General features: G+C 47.6%; 1 protein-coding gene across 1 annotated transcript in view; it reads right to left on the reverse strand.

Moving 5' to 3' along the window:
* The window catches only part of FHL1 (four and a half LIM domains 1), a 33,560-nt gene extending 31,000 nt beyond the window's left edge, over positions 1–2,560 (reverse strand). The window contains exon 1 of the mRNA XM_032993832.2: positions 2,417–2,560. The gene's annotated coding sequence lies outside the window, so the exon portion shown is untranslated. The remainder of the gene's footprint in view (positions 1–2,416) is intronic.
* Positions 2,561–7,434: the final 4,874 nt, after the last annotated feature.

Here is a 7,434-nt window from a genome sequence, read left to right on the forward strand (position 1 = left end):
TCGTCTCATCAGCAAAGATCAGAGGAATTTTCCAAGGTTATTTAAGGAAATGACATCAAAATGCCTCTAGTGCATCCTCTGGAGAGGGAATAAACTTAAAAGGACATCATTCACACAGGCTACTGGTGAGAGGATATTACTACTCCTGGCTCACACCATTAGTTTTCTCCATTGAAGCGCTGGAAGTTTCAGCCACACCCCGGCTCCCGCCCAGCGCTAGGAGCTGCATGCTCTGACAGTGAGCGTGTGTTTCCAAGCCGGAGAGGGGAAGGTGATGACAGCTGTGGTACCCAAACCACAGCAAAGGAGCACCAGTTTCCACCACCATGCACAAAGCACAGAAAGGGCCGTGGAACATCCTATAATCAGAACAACCCCCTTTTCACAGAGGTATTGCACAGAAGGAGATAAATTTCTCCTTGGGGGCAAGGCAGGCAGTCACTTAAAGCTTTTGTCATATACTAGTGTGATAGGTGCAGACTATAAGTCATATCATGGGATAAGGGCTTATATCCGAGGCAAAGCACATCCTACAGCATCATTCCCCTATTCACGGATGAGAGCAGGGACCTGACAGGGCTCCCGCCAGCTGCTTCATACCATATGTGGATTTTTCTATTCATGGTACAGTTCGATGGAAAGGCTGCTTCCGAAATAAAGGCTAGCCAAGATGGGCTGGGGAGTGTTTATTTTCAAGTGTTTGAGTACCCTAAACATTGTCTCCTTTTGAACAGCTGCCATTATTTACATCCAGGCAGAGAATTACACCAGCATATGTGGAAGCAAGCCCTCGTTCACAGCAGGGAATAACTTCTGTTAGAAACACATCAAGAGCCCAATCCCACAGACCCTCCCAGCCAAAACTCCCCGAGAGCACGGCAACTCCAAAACCAGCCGTAAAACCCCAGCCCTGAACAGGTTCCTCAGAGCCACAGTCAAAAATCTGAGCAATTAACTCTGCAATGAGCTCTTGGGATGAGGGGCTTTTGCACTTGTCATGTTAGCTCCAAAACACCTAACCCACATTTTTCTAGCAGGTATTATTCAAGAGTGAATTTTATATATTGAGTTCTTTAAGAAGAAACTGTTTTGTATTCAGAAATACTGTACTGGGGGTGTGGGTAAAAACAGAGAAGGGTGTTGTCACTGAAGTGAAGTATGTGCGTGCTTTTATCATTAAAAAAGCAAGTTTAAATTTTAAAGCCATATTTGGTTGCTTGATCAGCTATTTGCTTTGTACATCATGCCTTAAGAATTTAATCAGTTTCCCTTCAGAAGTTTTATTGTTGTTGTTCTCAAAAAAACACTCTTCCTCTCAAAACAAGGTAAAAGACTAATTGGTAGGTGGATTGTTTTAATCATTTTTCCCCCCTTTCACGTGCCAGAGATCAGTGATTTAAAAAGCAGCCACATCCATTTCTAAACCACAGACTAGCTCCTGCTTACACAATACAAACTGGACCAGAGTCACATGTATTAACTTATCTTTTGCCTAGTTGCTAAAGAAAAGATTCATGACCAAAACACCCATCTTGCAAACATGTGGGAAAATAGTTTCACTCATGCAAGCGATTCCACAAATCTAGATAGATACAGGGGTGCAGTATTTGTATAAAGATAAAGGTGTCTGCATTCACATTGAGACAGCTGCAAGTGTAGCTCATCAGAAACGCTGCAACTGCTTGATATTCCATAATATAGAAAGAAAGAGGAAGATGTGATAATTATTAGGTAAAAGCTCACATTTCCATATTCCTCAATTCTGTTACTGCCAGCCTGCTTCCACAATTCAGAGGGTATCAGTCCTCACTTTCTGAGAGCATCACATCACCTGAGAGCCCACAAAACAGCTGCTGCTTTAGCTATTTCCTCCCCAGCTGTCATTAAAAGCTTCAAACAGGCACATCTGATCACCTGCCTAGGAAAACACACAGCTGACAGCTCTTACACAGCTCTGTACCACTGCAAACACTCCCTAAACACCCACAAAGCAAAGAGAAAAGCTGTATTTATACTCCAGTGGCTGCCTATACTTTCAGTGCCACCACCTTCCAGGAGGGAATACGTGTATCAAAAAAAGAGCATGCGAGAGAAATGAGAAGCAAGAATTTAGATAAATTCCACCTCCAAAACACCCCATAAAATAGAGGCAGTTTCTGAGGCTAACTTGGTGATCCATGAAGAAACTGATTGCTAGAAAGAGTGTTTTAGAAGTACATTATATACCCACAGACTTCCCGTTTCCCCCAGCTCTGCTCTCACAAACCCTTCCCCAGCAGAGCAGTCCCAAGGCAGAGAAAAGACCCAGCACAAGCCTTGAAATCCAAAAGTTCTGCGAAGCACGGGGTGCTGAAACGCTCCCTGCCCCGCTCAGCGAGATGATGCTCGAGAGGGAGAGACAGAGGCATGTGCTTACTGGCTGCCGGAGAGCCTGGGAGCTGCTGCGAGGCGGCTGCTGCCTGGAGGAGGGAAGGGATGGACTAAATTCGGCGTGCGGCTGCGCCCAGAGCCGCAGGGTCCAGGGCTGTGCCTTCAGCCTCGCCGAGGCAGCGCGGCTGGGCTGGGGTGTCCAGCTGGCGGGACAGCGGCTGCTTTGCCACTTATAGCAGGGAGGTGTGTTGCAAAAAAAAAAAAAAAAAAAAAAAAAAAAAAAATATTAAATTAGTCCAGCCAATAGCACCATTCCTGCCTGGGGAGCAGCTGGAAGGGGGGGGAACAGCCTGCTCCTCCCAGGGCCTCTGCCACAGTCCATGGGGGGAAACCCAACCAGCGATGGCCCTTTGCCAAGCATAGCCGTTCCCCTGACTCCCCACACCAGCAAAGCACTGTTACTGGGAGCCATGGGACTCACCAGGCTGAGCAAAGCCCTGCTAGCCCCAGAGTGCGAGGAGCCGTGCTCCCAGGCTGTCTCACCCAAGGAAAATGCGGCACAAAAAGCTTTGCTTGTGGAGAGATTTGTCGCCAGCCTCCCATTCTGGCCAAGCTACCCTCTCTCAAAGCTAAAGCTTTTCCTGGCAGCTCTGTTATAATGTGTCACCTCTGGGTTCATAGACAGAGTTTCCAGGACAGAAAACAAACAGAAGGGATGCGTTTCAAGTCAGCAGCCTGCAGGGAGGGAAGGAACCCAGCTGAAGAGAGCACAGCAAAAATTATGCCAAAAGAGGAGCATTTTCTTCAGAGCAGGCATGAGAAAAAAATACTATCAGGTAGCAAGTCCTTCCTATTTTTAAACAAATCTGCCTGTTTGTGCTGAACCACACCAAACTAATCTGACAGCATTCACATCCATTTTCTTTACCCCCCACCTTTCTCCACCCCTTGCCCACTCTTTTTGGTTTTGTTTTTTTCCTGCTCTTACGTCTTCCAAGTTTATCCTACTTTCTTCCATGCCTCTGCTATTGGATATGCGGTGCAGCGAGTAAGTTTGTTTTTTAACGGGAGGTGCTTGGGTTGGAGCTCCTGCACTACAAATAGGCTTTTGTGGTGCCTTGGAGAGCCACAGAGCTTCTGACTAATGGCAAGAGAGTCTGGGCATCCTGGTGGTATGCTGGATACACCACCGGTATCCCTGGAAAGCAGATCATTATACTTGGGCCAAGGAATTCGTGTTTGTTTAATAAAGCAAAACAAGCATTATGTAAGAGCAAACACACTCTCTTTACAAAAGCATTTGTATTTCTGTGTGTCTCTCTTCTTTCAACAGGTAAAGCCCAGAGATTATTCCAACACTGCATCATCCATCTTAACAACGTTCCTAGCAGGTATGAGAACATTGGGTTGCCCTGAGAGTCAAGGCTCTGACTGTCACCACTTGCCAAGGGCAACTTCAGGCATGTGTAAAATACAGATGTGAAACACCAGCATTATTTATCATTATGGACTGAAGTTTACATTTGATTTTCAAAGGAATCCAAATACCCATTTCTAGCTTGTTTTTTTCCAACAGCTCTCCCAACAAGCATAAAGCTTAGTCACTATCACCAAGAGCTTTTCTCTAGTGGCTGTCTGTAACCAACAATCAGACCAACAAGAACAGCAGCAAAAGCCCCTTGCTCCCAAAATATGATATCACTTATGTGATTGCAGCTGCAGGGCTCTGGGACTCATGTGAAATCACAGAGACTAAGGCCCCTCAAGGATGGGACATTCAGACAGAACGTTTTCAGTTAGACAGATCAAGCCAAGAGCTCCAGGAGAGGCACAGATTGTAGAGTGCTGGGATTTAAAGACAGACTACGTGTTGCACAGCTGTAGTAAAATGTCACCAGAAGCAAGTTACTCTGCAGCCACCTCCTGCAGAGTTTCTTCCTTTAAAGGAAGGAGCCTGCCTGCTTCTGGTGTAAGCAGAAATAGGAGGACACAAGAGTAGCAGGGGCCCAGGAGCACCTGTACCAGTAGAGCTTAGTTAATGCCCCTTCACCGGAGACAAGAGTATTTGGAGATTGACACTGATGAAGATGCATCTTGGAGGAGCACGACCACGCTAGTAAGCGAACAGGCCCAACAGCAGGTACCTGCAGCCCACCAGCAGCGTAACAAACACCCCGTATCTGCAGGGAGCATCATCAGGCTGCTGCCAGGATCCTCTAGCTCTTATTTAAGATATTAGATGCCTTCCACATATGACACAAGCTAGAGGTTTCACTGCCAAATCCCAAACAACAGCTACCATCAAAAACAACACTAAGGCAATGCCTGTTTGCCTAATAGAGTAGCAGCTGAATAACAAATGGATCTATTTAACATGCCTCCCACTGATTATAGCAGAGCAAGTTGGTATTTGAGCAACTCATCGCACTCGTTGGATTACAGCTCAAGGGCTGATCCTACACTTGCTGCATCCTCCAGATCCCATTTGGCTTCCCCAGTCAGCCCCGTGGGCACAATGTCACATCCAGAAAAAAGCAGTAGAATAAAAGTCAGCAAAGGCACATGGCACAGAACAACTCCTCTACCTTCAATATTGCTGCCTCTGACAGCAAGTGAGTGTTTGCAGGATCAGACCTTAGATCTGCAGACTTAAAACGACCAGTATAAATGACAGAGAAGAATTTAAGCACTCTTAACCTCACGCATATCACAACAGCGGCTTTATTCTGTTTAGAAAAGAACAGAAGATGATTTAGAGAGCAAGGACAGCACACAACTAGAGTCAAGGACAAGGCACTTGGGCATTGCTGTATTACAAATACAGTATGGCACCGGAAAAGCCTCTGCCAAAGCACTGGGTTAATCAAGAATAAACTGCAAGAATGATACAACTCATTTCAAAGGACTGAGACAACTTTGAGTCAACCCCATGCTATCAGCATTGCTTGCTAAGGAAGATAATCAGTGTTGATTTTTGGCAAACACAATAAATTAAAAAAAAAAAAAAACAACTCCAATGCTCCAATATATCCTTGACTAGTTATCCAAACAAAATGAACTATGAGCAGAAGCACTTAAAACCAAGACGGTTGAATTACTCAAATCTAACCGCTAGGAAACTTTATTTGGAAACGGTGGAGCTCATAGAGCCATGGAGGGAAGCTGCTCTGCAGCAGAGTGCTCTGCAAGAAGCACCACAGGGCAGGACACTAACCTGAAGCAAAGTGCTCACCTCAGAGCACGGGCTCGTCCACACCGGTGGAGAAAGGGCTGTGGTTTGTATCATGCTTTGGGTCTCCATGCTGTTTTTATTAAATCCCTCTGCAGCCACAGAAAGGGGGAAAGTCTTCCACACAACGGGACCCGTTTTTGCAAGCTGGCGCTCTGTGGAAAGAAGTCACATGCGTTTCAGCGTGAAGCCATGCCAGATGATGTCCGTGGGCCCTTTGGGTGGATTTGGCTGTACTGGTTTCCCCGTGCCAGGCTGGGACTGGGGGTGATGTGCCCCAGCCATGGCCTCCCCCAGGCCAGGGCTGCCAGTGGTGACAGCCACCCTAGGTGAGGACACGGGGCTTCCCCACTCACCTGTCCTCAGTGGGACACCACAGCCATGCAGAGCCACAGCAGGTCTCCACTCCACCGGGAACAGCCTCCCCACACAAACCCTTCCGAGCCTCCTGCTCTCCTCTCCTAGCCTGCAAGGCTGATACCTCAGCCCTTCCCCTCAGCTGCTTCTGCTCCCTCATCAGCTCCAGGTGAGGGTAATTACCACTCCCAGTCATTAACCCTCTCCAAGAAAATCTCCTTTCTCACAAGCAACGTTGCACCTTCATCCAAAACAGCTGGGAAGGGCTTTTTTTTTTCCTTCCAAGGTTGCAGCCTGAGGGATGCAGCCATTTTGGGAGCAAGGTGCTATCACAAACCCTCTTGCTTCCTCATCCGCGCTGGCTCCCAGGGGTCAGTGCCCCGTTATTTGCCTCATTGCCAGGCTTGGTCCGTGGAAGCACAGCCACCTCCTTCCACCAGCCTCTGTGAGTGGGAAGCTTTCCCGGCAGAGGCAGCCACACACGCTGGGTGCTCCTGTGCCATCTCGGAGGACGTCAGGGCCAGCCATGCCCGGCTTTGGACTGGTTCTTCCCCCACTGGTATATAAAGCACCCGTGCCCCACACAGGGCCTCCCAGCTGAAAAGCTGAAAGGAGTCAGATTGGAAAAGCTAATCCCTTGAGGTCCCGGTGATGGCTCCCTCCTCAAGCTGTCCTCTGACTTCTCCAAAGGCTGTTTTTAGCTCCCAGTGGGCAGAGAAAGACAGAGCGCCCTGTAGTGAGTCATTGCAAGAGATCTGAGAGAAAATGAGGCAGGGGAAAAAGGAGAAAAAGAAAGAGGGAAAGAGATACAGCAGTCTCCATCCCACCATTTTGCTGCCCTGGGGGATAACTTGCAGCCAAACTGAACCCCTACCCTGCAGACAGCTGGGTCTCACCTGCAATGGGCTAATTAGCTCACAGGCCATTAGCAAAAAGTCTCCTGGCAGGCGAAGTAATGGAAAAGCTTAAGCATTTCAGAGTCATTCCTCTGGGGGACTAAGTAAGGGTGGGGTTGTGGGAGTTTTTATAACGGTGTGGTTAAAACATCAGTGATGCAAACCTTTTTTTCCGTGGAGTTTAAAGACATAATGTGGTGCTGCTTTCCAAGCTGATGCAAACAAAAGTATCGCAACCTGTCAGCCGCGTACCACAGGAGTGCTGCAACCCTTGGCGGGAGCAGCCAGGCTGCCAAGGGCACCTCTGCAAAAACCAGGCGTCGGTCAGCTCTGGCTTTGCATCTGCTCTAATTCTTCCTATCGGGGTGGTTTGGAAATCATATACGTGCATGGGAGTGAGGGGTTAAGTTGCTGCTGAGGGGCATCAGTGGATCTGTCTTCACCTGTGGCTGTGCAAACCAGCAAAGGATGAAGTAGGAAGTTTGTCCTGAATTTAGTGAGCAAAACAGTAAGATAGAAAAAGAATTGTGGCTGTATTGGTTGACATGCATAAAACTACTCAGCTTTCCACGATTTAATGTC

This window comes from Tyto alba, unplaced genomic scaffold (assembly GCF_018691265.1).
Source record: "Tyto alba isolate M040663 unplaced genomic scaffold, T.alba_DEE_v4.0 Super-Scaffold_5, whole genome shotgun sequence".
In the NCBI taxonomy this organism is placed as follows: Eukaryota; Metazoa; Chordata; class Aves; order Strigiformes; family Tytonidae; genus Tyto; species Tyto alba.